The sequence below is a fragment of the Sciurus carolinensis genome, chromosome 5, assembly GCF_902686445.1.
Source record: "Sciurus carolinensis chromosome 5, mSciCar1.2, whole genome shotgun sequence".
In the NCBI taxonomy this organism is placed as follows: domain Eukaryota; kingdom Metazoa; phylum Chordata; class Mammalia; order Rodentia; family Sciuridae; genus Sciurus; species Sciurus carolinensis.
In genome coordinates this window covers 15293964-15308495 of record NC_062217.1, presented here as the reverse complement: position 1 = coordinate 15308495, position 14532 = coordinate 15293964, and the positions used below count along the sequence as shown (strand labels likewise).

The following is a 14532-nucleotide window of genomic DNA, read 5'->3' as shown; positions in this document are numbered from 1 at the left end:
CCCTCAGAGTGTTGTGAGTCAGGGGAGCACCAACGGCACACCTGCCACACACCCAGCCTGCCACCTTACCCTGTTAACTCTGTCCACCACTAAAAGAAGGTGTTGCTATGGCCAAGAGGTCCCTGTGCTCACACAGGAAGCTCCTCCTACTTCCTGAGACGCAGAGTTGGGCCAGGAAGAGAAGATGCAGAGTCAATGTTTTCCTTCATAGTTTGCCCTGTGGACAAAACTGCCTGTGTCATACAGGGCAGGCATGAAGGGGTGGGAAGTCAGTGTCTCACCAAGATAGTCACTTTATGCTCCTACCTGCCCTATCTCCCACCCTGGTTCCCAGTCAGAAGAGATCAGATGTGTAAGAAGATAAAGCAAGAAAATATCCATTGAGTGCTTTTTATAACAATTATCAATGAAGCAATAAGCCAAATCAACGGGCCTTTAAACATTCATGAAGAAACTCATCCAAGGAGGCATCTCTATTTGAGACTCTGACCCAGAACAAAGAAGGCTCCTGCATGGTCCTGCCTCTGGCTGATTATGGAAGGTCTCAACTGAAACTTCCTCTTTCACGGATATCAGTCTCCCGGGCATCCTCACTACATAAAGGTTCCCATTTTTATGGGAGGTATTATGTATTCTTAAAATAATGTAAAAAATGGAAACCCATACTTTCACGGGCAATCTAAAGTTATATGTGATAGAATATTCAAGAAGATGGAGAACTAATTAATTCCCATATTTTAAAGGAAGAACTAGCAGAGACATCAACAATAAAATGTGGTAATACACTGATGAGGAGCCAGTAAGTTCAGCAAAGCCCTGTGTGGCGGGAAGGTTTCCAATGAGTGTCCCTCACTCACCAACTCCAACCGGGATGGGTTCTTTTGGCAAAGTCCTGCGAGGTCCTTTGGTTCCCATCCAGAACATTCCTCAAAAAAAGACTTGGACTGTGAGAGCTTTTATTCTGTTCTTTTAATATAAATCGTTTTAGGGACTGGCCCAACGTGCTGCAGAGAGTTCATAAGACACAGGTCTTTGATCTTTGTGGCTTTGCAATGTATGTTTTTAAAATTTCTGGAATGCACCCAGGGAGGCAAACTGCTTGACAGAGACACTATAAATATCCGAATAAATAAATACATACAAACATCTGGAACCCTGATTAAGCACCAAAGTTTTATTATTTGGGGGGGTAAAAGGGGTTGGGGCAAAAACACTGAACAGCATTTTTATTTTTATGGAAAAATGTCCTATTCTTTCCTTATGATAAAGCCCCTCCGATACTAATAAAGCTTTTAGAAAGCTCAAGTTTGTAAGTCACATGGAAAGTGGAGGGCTAACGTTTTGTAGCTGCCTCCCCACAAAGAAGCAACTAAAACTTTACTAGAACTGAAGCTTACCAAAATTCACTTTTTAAACAGCCAGGGACAGATGAATATTTATGAAGTATTAGCCATTATTTAAGACAAAAATAAATTCAGGAAATATATTCATTTGTACTAGAGTTTCAAATTAAGTATGCACGTGTATAGATTTTAACTCATTATGCAATAATTTTGTGGGCTGTGGGTATAATAAATGCTGGTTTGCTCCCCTATGTCAGGTGCTTGGAACAGTAATGAAAAGAGAAGACAGAAATTGTCCTAGTTATTCCCAGCGCAATTAAAGAATCATAACAGCTACAGACCACATGGTTAAGTGTGAAATGGGGAGTCACACAGTTAAAAAACTTGTGACAAGTCAGAATACCTTCATATTCAAAACAAACAAAAGGAAAATCCCAAAGGAGTCCCTGCTCTAACCTGTAAGGGGCTCCCCAATAAAATGATGTTTTGATGAGCACAGGAAGATCAAGTTAGGAGGCATCTTACTAAACAGAAAGGCTTCCTGCTACTCTGGGGATAAGTAAAAATGCTTTACCTGCCCTGCATGATCCTGCCTGGCCTGGGTATGCTGTTCCTCCCTGCACTCACTCCACAGCCAATCGCCTCCTCCCCCTATTTCCAGGCTCAATGTCAGGCTAACCACCCACTCCCAGGTCAGGTCCACTAGAGACCCTTCAATGTCCACCCTCCTCAAATCCACCTTAGCCACCCTCCTACCTCCTGGCCCCCTGCCCTTCTCCCACCGCGTCCATCACAAGCACGGTTCTATGGTACTTGCTGCACATGGTCGAATGCCTACCTTGCCCACTAGGCAGCAAGGCCCGGACTTCTTGGCCTAGCTCAAGAACCGATGCCCAACTCAACGCCAGGCTCCGTGAGTATTTCTCCATAGGTGAATGGAGGACTGCATTTAGAAACTGGCACTTTCAGTATTTGCCCTATCCGAAAAAGACACACTGTGGGAACTTCAAGATTAGCACTGAGACCAATGCTGTGACTGGCTGCCACTGACCACCCAGGGCAGGAATGAAGAGATCACTAAAGATTGATGCCAATAAAGGTGCAGGGGAAAAAAATAACCAGTGGTCAAGTTGGAAACAAGAGGAATGTTCCATCTTGTTCCTGTGGCAGCTGCAACCCAGAAACTTGGCCCTGCTACAAAAGCATGGGGGCAAGCTGTGTGGGGGGTAGTGAAAATAAATACCCCCAGCCCCAGGAGCCCCCTGCCTCGGCACCTCCACAGCCCATGCCCAATGGGGCTGCGAGGGCTCAGAAACAGCATGCACATTTATATGGTTCTAGTTTGCCTCTACCTCAAGGAAGGCAGGATAAAACGGAACAAATGAAAGAATTCGTCTTGCTCTTCCCTCTGTGTTCCTGCTCTGCAGCTTCACAATATGAAACCAGCCTCGTGTCACATTCAATCGCTCTTGCCCACTCCATTCATACTCTCCAAATGACGCCCCAAACCGTTAGGTGCTCTGTGAGAAAAAGGCCATGGCTGCATATCTGGGTGGTGAATCACATCTACACCAATATGTACATCCATAATTGCCATGACATCCCTTGGCATGAAGCTGGCAACAGAACAGATGGAAACTTCTTGTTGATTCCATGCCAACCTCCTGATCGCTTGCTCTCACGCTGATCTGTTCTACGATCCACCACCAAAGCTGGATCCTGTGTGCCTTGATGGTTTCCATGTCCCTCTCTCCCTACCCTCGGGACAGTTCGAGTTCCTCAGCCCTGCCTTTGGTTCTGCTCCTCCACGAGGCTCTCCTCACTGATAACGTCAACCACTGACACTCCACGCATCAACCACGCCCAGTGGGCTACTACCATCTGACACTGCTGGGGCCCTTCATTTCCTCAATGGTGGGCAGGAGGGGACTCCATTCTCCATATTCCCTTCAAAAGGAGGGCAGTCCACAGACTTTCCACAAACTTTATATGGAGGCAACTGATAGTCAAAGAGCAAGCTGCAGGCTGCCAAGGAATTTTCAGGTGCATTAAAACCTGACATGGAATTAAAAGTTTTCTCCTTGCACAATTTAACAAATCAATAGCAAATAATCTGATTAATTTAAGCTACGACCACACCAGAGTAGCAGCCCTAGGAATCAGTATTCATTTCTTTAAGAAGAGTTAAAAAGACATCCACAGAAAAATCGTCTTGTGTGCATTCTCTCAACACAAAAACATGATAACTAGGGAAGGAGTAGAAATTTCTAGGTAAGGAAGAAAGGGTTTGAAATCTATAAGGAAGTCATTGGTTGAACTTTAAAAAAAAAAAAAAATCAGCAAATCTCCACTTGCAGGATCTGCAAATGTGTCCGTCATTCCTAGTAAACCCAGCTGACATGTCTACGGGAACATTCTTGGTCTTGTATTTATGAATTTCCACGGCTAATTTTTTCATACTAGTTCTTCCCCTTTTTCCTCCAAATCCATATTCTGCCCGACATGTCCCATCACTCACAGGTTATGTCTGCTATTGTAACCCACAGGAACAAATATTCATCTCCTAAGAGCCATACTGCACAGCCTTTTCATGCATATTAGGGGAAAATCAGGCTTCTGCAGGACATCAAAGTCCTTTCAGACCATGACCTTAACTGTGTTCTCTACCAGCATTCAAAACTCGGTTGCATTAAATAATGCCAGTGTAGGCTCATAATGAAAGAAAATCATGACAGGATCCCAATCTCTCCGGCAGTCATGAACTCTGCGTCCCTCAGATGAAATGTCATGTTGCTCATCACTGAAAGGTTCCCTTAAAGCTGAATAGACCCACTAGTCACGAATCTGAAATTGCTAATATTTTCATCAGAAAGGAGTAAAGGAGCTTTAATTCGCCGAGATGTTACAACTTGGAGGCAAAGGGGGACAAGTCAGTTCAGGCTGAATGGGTCAAGATATCAAATGCTGTGAGATGTGATCAAAACATTAATGGAGAAAAGTGGTCCAACACTGTGTTTTTCTGTGCTAGGATCAAAAAACACTATTATAGATTCTTGGGCTTTTTAGGTCAATTCACTCTCCATCAGAGTCTTGCCTTATTTCTCTAATGCTTCTTTCAGAGGTATTATTATCCAGTTGTTTTGGTCTAGCATGTGTCCTCAAACTTAGCAAAGAAAACAAAAGTGACAGGGATTTAAGAAATCTTCGAGGTGCACTATAAAAACAATGCGCAAGATATACCGTAAGTCTAAAGCTCTGCATGCAATCTTTCACTGCACTGCAGATTACATGGGGAGGGGGATATCAATGACGTTAATGTAGTGTCTCATTCTAGTCTATATTTGAAAAGAAAGTAAGAAGTGAGGACAGAGGAGAGCAGTGGAAATCCACAGTCAAGCCACTTCAGCCAAAGAGGGAAGCTGGTCTAGTAATTCAAGGGCCAATCACTCTCCCAGTGGCAAATGGCGGGCTTATTCAGCAAACTTATTTCAACACTTAATTTTTTTGAAGGACCATCAAGACATAAAGGAAACTGGAAATGGTTCTTTTCAGAAGCAAAGAAAATAACAATACAGTTAAGTTATATACCTAAATTTTCCAACATAAAACAAAAAGATGGCTAATGTTAGGATTTCATCCTTACACCGATTACAAAAGTGTATGACAAAATCAAAGAACCTTATTATAAAAATATTGAGCTTTGTGCAGACTGAATAAGATTTCATGTTTTCCTGCAAAGATTCAAAGATCATTTATCATCTATAAAGGATAAACCAAAAAGAATGAAAAATTCTGAGTCATAGTCATCTCCTTTATCTGTGACTTCAGTTACTAACAGTCAATCATGGTTCAAAAATATGATTGGAAAATTCCAGAAATAAAGAATTCAAAAGTTTTTATTACAACATGTTGTCATTATTCTATTTCTTATTAGTTATTGTTGGTAATCTCTAACTGTACCTAAAATGCAAATTAAACTTTATTGTAGGTGTATATATAGGAAAAAACAAGTATTTGCATGTGCGCTTCCAGGAATTTATGGGGGGTATTGGAACATATGGCCTAGGTTGGTTTTTTAAATTATTTATTTGTTTTTATTTTTTTTTAGACTGCATTTTGATTCATTGTACACAAATGGGGTGCATCATTTTGTTTCTATGGTTTTAAGAGGGGGCAACTGTACTGCAAAACAATTAAGATAAAGGCAGTAAGATGGATCGTGAAAGAATACTGTCTTTCCATCACCATAATTTGTGACTAGGAGACAAGCAGCTGGAAAGTGAACCAAAGCCTAAGTACATAAATAAAACAGTGAAGAGGAGTTTTTCAGCGGGACACTGTAACTCTAGGTTACCATCCATAAGATCCAGGCCCAGGCCAAGTTTGACACTGAACTACTGATACTCGCAACAAGGATTTTCTTGACTAGACCAACAGAAGAATTCACCCAGTCTCTGATCTCCCACATTTCTTTAAACCTAGAGAGCAGTTGTATGGAATTCCCCCAATGACGGACATCTCCTAACTGTGGTTCTGCCAACAGGAAACTTCTGAGGTGTCCATTCTGATCACTTCCATTACTAAGCTCTCTGACTGTGGCATTCTCTCAGAGTCTAAGAGCAATGAGTCCTACTAAACAAAACTGCCTTTCCAAAATAGCCTACATAAAGAGTTCTAGATGATTTTATAATTAAACAAAAAATTTATCTTTATGAGAATAGTCAAAATAACTCAAAAAATTTAAATGCCTTTTTATTATAGCATATTGTTATCATTGTTTCATTTCATTATTACTTGTGCTTAACCTCTTACAAAACCTAATATGTAACTTTAATTTTATCATAGGCCTGGGTATAAGAAAAGACAGTATATACAGAGTTCATGTCAATAGACATCTTGGAAGAGTTAATAGCATGATTAATTTGATAGGATTTGAGAAATCTCAGTCTCCTTTCCCATATATATGTGTATGTTTGCGTATAAAGTTACACACACACACAGAGTTCTTCCATGTGCTTCATTATTTTCACTCCCAGGAAGGATGTGAATGACAAGAGCTCACTATTCTACATTATCTCCAGTAATGTTAAATACTATAAATTTCAGAGCCAACATTTTCCCAATAAATGATCAGTCATAAAAATCACAAAAACTTTAATAAGTCATGACCATGTGCTAAGGAAAGTCTGGACAGCAGAAGACCAAGAGAAGAGGCAAGCGATCATCAGCTTTCAGAAACAAGGGTCTTTCCAGCAAAGATGGTTTTCTTCCTCCCATGGTGGATCCAACTCATTTTCAAATGCTAGATCCTTCTGAAAACTGATAAAAGCCAGAAAGTTCATGTAAAACCTGAATACACGGAACAAGGAAAGTATAGACCAGAAAAACAGACACATTTTTTAATCACTTTCACATTTGTAATGCAAGTTAGAATTTGTACTTCAACAGACACACACACATTCAGACACACAACCATTAGGGCCACTCTGCGAATCCTGTGAACCTGTGATGTACTGTCTAGGTCATGCAAGTATTCTGAATTTTTGAAAATATTTCTGATTAATATGATGTCTGCCATCATTTAAAAAATAATACTAAACAAATTTAAGTTTACCTGAAGAGGCGAAGTATTATTTAGTGACAAATATCATAGCAGCTTAAGAATGCATGGCATGCCTTTAGAAAATGACCATGGAGAATTCAGAATAGGGTATCTGTTTGCCTTATGCAAAATTCCCAGCACACTAGCATATGATGCTTAATAAATGCTGAGTTATAATCTATACTCTAATTTAAGAATTTTCAGCAACCTTGTTCTTTAAATTTTCAATTTTAGGCACTGTATCTCACTTAAACCAATGGGGACAACAGCCAGGGGACCCAACAAGGCAGAGGACAGCATGGCTCCACTGTGCTCAGAGGCACAGAGACAACAGCAGAATTTGTGTTGCTTTGTTGCTACTGCAGATGAAATGAGACACTGAAGTGACAGAATTTGGGTAAGTTTAAATTGTCAAATAAATTAATGTTGTTGCTCCAAAATGACAAGACACAGGGAAACAGTCCAAATCCATCATGCTTCTGGCTAAGCCAGAACTCGATAGAGAACTCGATTATAAACTGCCAAGAGACGAAACCTCTGTCAGAAAAGAACCGAAGACATTAGAGAGGGTGCAAAAACCAATATAAAAATCCTGATGTTCTTACAAACAGTCTACTTTTGGTTTTCTTGGTCTTTTATTAAACTTTTTTAAAATCAGCTCCACAGGATGATGGAATCATACAATTTCAGAGTGGAAGGTCCTTCTGACATTACTGAGGTTGAATCCCAAGATTCAGGATGGGTTAGGGGCTCCCTACCTGAAGACTGCTGGTGCGCCAGCAAGCACTCTTCACTGAGGTCTCTCCACCCAAAACTATATGCTTTGCTATATCTTAAGGCTATTATAACCAGTCAGTGATTTACAGCGTTTAAATTGTTGCTTTATTAAGGCTAATGGGATAATATACCTAGAAGAGTTTTATGCATCCTGTTTGATTTATTGTTCCTTTATATGTTTGTAAAATGTAATCTACAGTTTCTAAGAACCAACCAGAAATCTTTTTTCTTCCCAGGCGGTTTTAGCTGTACTTTGTACAAGAGGAAGTCCTGAAGTATCAGGATGTCCATCTGAGAAATGCAGAAGGATTGCCCAGAATTAAGTGGAGTGAACAAACCACAGACTGTCTCTAAAAACATCCCATGAATAAAATTTGAAGGCTCAACAATCTAAAACTGCCTTAGGTCAACTTTAACTTTCACTTGTGAAATTTGTCATTTTTCACGCTTTTTAAAAAAGGTAAACACATGGAAGTTCTATGGTTGACCTGTTGTCACATTTTTTTAAAAATAGTAAGTTTCTCCTACTCCTAGGAAGTGTGTTCATTTCCCTGGAATAACTCCAACATTCCAGTTAAATAGAACTTAATTTATAAAATTTCAAACTGTCTTTCCTTAATTACACAATAGACTTCTGTACCGAACTTCAGCCGTATCATTTTCAAACAAAAAGTAAACCAGATGTTTGGTACTTACATGCAAAATTGAGTTCTCATTGTAAAACCAAATTAAATTTAGAATGAACTCTGGAATGAAGCTAAGCCCCATTGAAAACAAAAACAAAACAAGTAAAGAAAAACAAAAAACAAACACTATAGATTTTATTTTGTGGCTTTTTAGTCTTGGCCATTTATCTATTTTTCCCGGAAAGCTAGGAAAACACACACCCTCCTCAGCTTCTATTTCTTATCAAAACTAGCATATTAATTTAGAACCTGCCAAAAAAAAAACCTAAAATTTCATGTTAAACAGTTAAAAAAAAAAATCAATGTTAGCTATGTACCACTGTCTTAAACTGTGTGTGTGTATAAATATGTATAAATTCTCTTAATTTTCATCTCACAGCATAGATAAGATTAAAAGCAACTTGGCAAGACTGTGCAGCTGCCAGGGATTCACAGTCAGCCAGGCCAATTCCAAAGTTATGTTCTTCACCATGAAGTACCAAGGATCCCAAACTACATGGCGGTTCAAAACCACGATTAGGAAATAAAGGAAAATCATTCCATCTGCTGGACGGTGAAGTCAAAGGTCACCTTATTTGCTGGTTAATTTTCAAACTTCATATTCCACACTTCTTTAATGGAAAGCAATAATACAAAACATATTGTGGTTTGACACTCTAAAAAGAAGTCTGTCACACACACACACACACACAAACACACACACATATCACACATCACACATCAACACTTCTTAAGATAATTGTTTCAATCAAGATCGTAAATGACAACCAAAGCTCTCTCTCTCATCTAACATCAAATTAAACATCAGGAGAAAAAAAAAAATCCAAAGTTTATCCCAAAATTACAACGTACTCATTTTGCAGTATAAAATTTCAAATCCTGATCTCATCCAAGAATGCTCAGCCACAATGATAAGGAGGCAGGGGAAAGGCAAGTCAATTCAGCTTTAAATGCTACCATGGTGTATGAAAGTAGGGATGGTTAGAAAATGTGGTATCAAGGGGGAATTAAAACTTCCTCCACTCAGTTTTTGAAATTCTCTAGTGCATGAGCTAAGTCACTTACCTGGTCTAAAGACAACTATTCCTTAATGGACAGCAGTTCATGATTGTGCAATAAACTCGTCCTGTCTGTATCACACAGGTGTTCCCTTTTATTACTCTGGCTATTTACATCAATATTTAGTTAATCTCGAAGTCAAAGAAGAACAATTCTCTAGTAAATTTTTATCATCCAGAAATATGTGTGAATTTCCATTCACTTACAGGACTGTGTCAAGACCAACTTTGGAAGTTGGCACCAGTCACACATGGTTGTGCACACCTGTAATCCCTCTCGGGAGGCTGAGGCAGAAGGATTCCAATTTTGAGGCAAGCCTCAGCAACTTAGCCAGGCCCTAAGCAACTTAGTGAGATCCTGAGTCACAATAAGAAAGGGCTGGAGATAAGGCTCAGTGATTAAGTGACCCTGGGTTTGATTCCAGTACCAAAAATGTAAAAAGTAAAAGTTGACAGCAATAAGAACACTTCTATCTACAATAGAACTTTTTGGTGGACCTCAATGAACCAAACTTGACTTTCTGTGCACTTTTATGCTAAGTAATGAGAGTAGAGAGAAGATTTATATTAGCATGAGATATAATTTTAAGATATCACTACCATTTGATTCTCCAAAAAGAAAAAGAAGATAATTTTATAGTTCCCACAAAGGGAATAAATTTTATAAGCCCAGTTCATTTTGACGTCAACAGGTGAAAAAACTTTTTTTTTTTCATTTTAAAACAATGATACTTATGAGAAAGCAACCATTCCTTAGAGTATTTAAAGGCAACAACAACAATGATGAAAATAATCCATGGCTCGAACTATGCCATAAAGCACTGATCCTGATCCCCATGTGGAATTATATATGTGTGAGAAATATATTTAAGGACAAATCAACTTACCCTGTGGCACATTTGCAAATATCTTTGTATACAACAAAAGAACTAGGTACGCTGTTATTCTTACCACGCCCTCAAAATCTATACTCTAATTGTATGCTTCAATCAAACCCCGTGGGAAAGGACACCAATCACTGAATCAAAAGAATTCTTCTATAAGCTTGCACATAAAGTTCAGAGAGAAGTCATTTACTAAATATGGACTTAACATCCCCAAATCAAGCACTCAGGCTGCAAATCCACCAGGGCACACACGCTGGTTTCCATGGCTGTGTTCACAACAAGCTGCACCATGGACCACTTTGCCAATAGCAGACCTGCAGGCAGGATTGCCCTATCATGATGAGTGTGATTACATTTGGAATAATGTCTGGCTAAAGATTTCTAAACACCAGAACAAGTCTGAAACAGACTTTCCAGGTGTTCAAGAGGTTGAAACATTCACCCTGTGATACAATCTATTAGAAAGCAAATAGGGAAAAGAAATGAAAGTATTTCCAGAACTGAGTACTTGATTTTCTGATAGCTTAAACATACAACCACAGTATTTTAATAAACTTCTATTCAAAACGTACTTTGAAGCTGTTCAGTCTTTCTTCTAAACATTAAAAGACTTCTATTTAAATGATGGGGAAATTTCTCAAAAATTAATTCTGATTACCAAGAATGAGAATACTCAATGGAACCTGGTCAATGTTACCATAATATTACATATAGAGAAAACATCATTGCTTATGTTCTATAACCTTTCAAGATTTCTAGAAAACCCAAAGTGAATGCAGGTCCTCAGAAATGGTGACACTGGACTGGGTGTGGTTGTGCATGGATGTAAGTCCAGTGCTTTGGGAGGCTGAGGCTGGAGGATTGAAAGTTTGAGGACAGCCTGTACAGCTCAGCAAGAACCTATCTCAAAATAAAAATTAAAAAAGGGTTGAGGATGCACCTCAGTGGTAAGGTGCCTAATTCAAGCCCTAATACCAAGAAGAAAAAAAATTTTAAATAATTAAAAAATAAAAGAAAGTGTGAAGTTGGAAGCCCCTACCAGTTTCCGGAGATGAAAAGCATCTGGATGCAGTGAAGAATCTGGTTCAAAACTGTGCTGTGTTTTCTGTAAGCTTAAAGACTGTGATCTTAAAGAATCACTGACTTCTGTTTTCCTTAAACTCCTCTCACACTCCCACTGGTGTGATTTCAGTTTGAAAACAATCTGCCTTGAAGTACCAGGAGAACAGTTTTTGGGAAATGTTATGAAATCAAGGTCAATCACTTATGTGATTGATTACAAAAAAGATATATACTACTGGGCTGTGCTTGTAAGTGTGTGCGTTCTACATATGTAGATGTCTCCTGCTGTACTGAATTTTTAACCAATACCATTTCCATACGGAATCACAGAACAATGGAACAGGGTGATATTTTAGAAATAATCTGTTGCCTGTGCTTTAAGTTTGCAAATGCCTTTGCAGACAGGAATTTCTGTACCAATGTTCAGGTCACAGGAGACAACCAGATGATCAATAAATGCCTCATGAGCAAAGAAGCTGACCTGTGAATAACCACAGAAGTGACGACTGGCGTAGTGGTCACAATGCTATGTCCCTATCAGAACTGGAGCAGTTCGACACTTCAACCTACCTCCAAATCCCTGCCAATCACAGTTTAAAAATGTCTACCAATGCTTTAAAATGGAGAATTGCTCCTCTTTACTTCTTAGGAGCACATCGTTTATACAGCAAAACTATGACACCTGAATCTGTTAACTCACAGCAGTGCTGAAAGTCCTCTTCAGTAAGCATTCAAACCCCAAGGAAATTTACTAGGCATCTGACAGGTTCATCTCCTTGACCGGTAAAGAACAGAAGTTACTTCCACATAGAGTCTAGTCTCATGAATTACAGCTTCCCAAGAACCAGCATGTGGTCTGTGTCATCACATACTGGAAACTAAGTCTACTATAAATATGCGATTATAAATTGTACTTTTGAAAATTAATTAATTATAGGGAAGAGCTTAATCTAACATAAACACCACCTGTAAGACAACAAGGCTTGAATTCTGTTTCAATACTGGAAAGTTTTGTTGTTCTTTATGGGTGTGGCTTGGAGAGATGCAAATACACCCTTGGAAACTTCCTGGTTCTATTCCGCCAACAATATTTACTCATTAGCTGCAATACATCCAATCCTGGGATCCAGAGACTCAGCAATACAACAAGATGGTAGGGGGCACAGGCCAATGAAGTCACCAGCAGCACATACACACTTACCTGCATCATTATATAGCTATATTTTTGATAACCTACTATCAAAACTTTGATCACAACAAAAATTTTGAACTTTATGTGAAACAAAATGTCACTGGCTCAAAGTTGTAAATACTCATAAATTTTTCCCAGTGTCTTTATGACAAAATAATGTTTATAATAAAGGGGACAAGGATGAAACAATAGAATATGAAAACTCCAGTTATAAATGAAAACTAGTGGGGAGGGTAAGAAAAGAATGGAGGAACTTTGGATTGTGTAGAGGGAAAAAAGAGGGGGGAGACAGATATCATTACCCTACATACATGTATGATTACAGGAATGGTGTGAATCTACATCATGTACAACCATAGAAACAAAAAGATATACCCCATTGGTGTTCAATGAATCAAAATGCTGTCTGTAAAAATAAAAAATTAAAAAAAAGAAAGAAAAGAAAATTAAACTCCATCTGTGATGTCATTCGAGAGCTTCAAAGATAAATCTTCAAGGGGAAGCACTTACCCTTATAGTAAAACCATGGAATTTAAACCCAGCAAATCCCCACCAACTTACACATTCCATCTGAAAAATATGCTTGCTCCTATCACATTGTCAGTAATATACTTATCAAAACTAATACATGTTTAAGTTGGTCCAGAAATACTACTAATACTACTTCATTTTCCCTTGAAATGGTTACACAAAAGCAAAGAACAGCTTCATAAAGTTACCCTGGAGCATTTCTGAGTCACAAAGAGCAGAAATGTTAACTAAGGGTTGAGGGGAAACTTCAATATGACAAACCTAATCACTATCCATCACTAGACACAGGGACACCAAGGTCTGACCAGTCCTAAGTTAACTAACAGCCAAGATAATCAGGCACTAACCAAAGGAAACTCAGAGCCAGAGTCAGGCAACAACATCACAGCCACAGATGTTAAACTGAAGAGAAGAACTTAAATAGATTATGGGAGGGCAGGGACCACCAGGTTAATACAAGACTCAGGCAGTGCATACCTACTACCTACATGATAATGTAACCAAAATTTTGAGAAATTCTAAACTATAATTTTGTTAAGTACTACCAAAATTTGATAAAATAAAAAAATTTTAACTACATGAAATAAAATGTCACTGTCTCAAAGTTGTAAATATTCAGGGTTTTTTCCCCCAGTCTCTTTATGGCAAAATAAATAATATTTGTAATAAAGGGGGTGGGGATGAAATCAAAGTCAGCATGTATCATTTAATATATTCTATGATCTATTAGAAAATAATAAAACAATAAAGCAAAATGTGATCCTTAAAATTTCCTGAAAGATTATATGACTATCACCTTGAAGGAGATGCCAATTTCCTAACTCTTACCTTTTTAACATTTTATCCAACAACCACAAACCCAGTACTTCTTGTTACTAAGTTGCCCGCATTTCCATGCATGATTTATTATGGAGAAGAAACATGAATAAAGAGCAATCAGAACATTCTAGAAGATTTAAAACATACACAAAAACAGTACAATATTTACCAGCTGCAGATAAGTGTAATAATAATCACATTTATAAAGATTATTGACGAAATAACAATAGCAATCAAATACATGTAACTATGTAACTATTTAAACTTGTAACAAAGGCTTTTTATCATACTATTAGCAGTAAATGAGCAACTCCCATAAAATATCACTTAATATCACCCCTGATAAGAGTCTAAGTACATACAACCATTGTTATGTGAAAAAACATTATTTTTAATGTGTGACAACTAGACAGGATTTAATTACCACACCTACTTCAAACCATTAGCTGTTTCATTCAAACCTGAAAAAATAATATTTATGTGGCTATTGAGCACCATTATGATTGATGCAATCTTTTGTGTAGCTCCCTTTATAGTCACTTGCATTTGTTATTATTAACAAGGAAAAATGAAAG

At 38.3% G+C, this 14532-nt stretch overlaps 1 protein-coding gene across 9 annotated transcripts in view; it reads right to left on the bottom strand.

Moving 5' to 3' along the window:
- Abcc4 (ATP binding cassette subfamily C member 4) overlaps positions 1-14532 on the bottom strand; it is a 230969-nt gene that overhangs the window by 95944 nt on the left and 120493 nt on the right. The window lies entirely within an intron of this gene.